At 35.5% G+C, this 968-nt stretch overlaps 1 long non-coding RNA gene across 1 annotated transcript; it reads left to right on the top strand.

The window, feature by feature from the left end:
* On the top strand, positions 1-698 carry LOC113769888. The gene is made up of 3 exons (XR_003468342.1): positions 1-88; positions 195-254; positions 504-698. It is a non-coding gene; the product is annotated as an uncharacterized LOC113769888 (long non-coding RNA).
* Positions 699-968: the final 270 nt, after the last annotated feature.

Raw genomic sequence — 968 nt, 5'->3', positions numbered from 1 at the left:
AGGAGTTATTGCATAGAAAATCATAAAATAGTTCATCATATAATTGTCATGTTGCTGTATATGATAATCATCCTGTGGCTAATTTTTGGTAAAATGTCTATACTGATGGAAATTGTCACCATGATCTTTACCAATATTCTACAATTTTTTCCATTGGCACCCCATTTCCTAAAGTTACATTATGATAAATGCAGGCTCTCAATCGAGCTGGTGGTAAGTCTGGAAATAAAGGTGCTGAAGCAGCGCTGACAGCTGTAAGTCAATTTCATTTTGTTGAGTTTCTTTCTTCTTGTCTCTTCATTTTCTTGTCATTTTACTCCATGGAGTATTTATTTGCTGTCTGGTGAATTGTTTGCTTTGTGGATAGTATCTGGTTTGTGTTCCGTTTAAATCAAATCTCATCAATAAAGAACCGTTTTTGTTTTTCTTTATGGTTTGGGTCCATTGGAAAGGGGTGGTTTGACGTATTTCTCCGTCTCTTCTGGGTTTTCCCCTTGTAACAGGCCTTCTCTCAATATGATTTAGTAGAATACAGCTGATAATAATGCTTGGAAAGGGACTTCTTACTTAAGCAGTGAGGTATCAATCATCCAAAATGAATTACTTTTGGAGTTAAAAATGGGAGTTAGAAGGCAAATAAGGGGTTGAACTCCATAACGACCATTGGTGGGTCTCTGTGATATTACTGGTTTGCCAACCAGAGTTTCACGGCAAGACTCTGAATTATCTAGCTTTTATTAGTTCCAAGTTGCATCTAGTTTATGACAGTGCATGCAGTTATCGGTAGGTTTCTAAATCCAATTATGATTGATTGTTGCTCATAATATTGTCCTTCTTTAGGTCATCATCTTATGAGTAAGAAACTCTGGCGGGAAGTCTTTATTTTTATTATTTTAAAGCTCTCTTAAACTGCTTGCATCGTCTGATAATGGCTTTCTTTTAAATAAGCTATCTTTCTTTGTAAAAGT

This window comes from Coffea eugenioides, chromosome 5 (genome assembly GCF_003713205.1).
Source record: "Coffea eugenioides isolate CCC68of chromosome 5, Ceug_1.0, whole genome shotgun sequence".
NCBI classification, from domain to species: Eukaryota; Viridiplantae; Streptophyta; class Magnoliopsida; order Gentianales; family Rubiaceae; genus Coffea; species Coffea eugenioides.
This window is presented reverse-complemented; position numbering and strand designations above follow the sequence as displayed.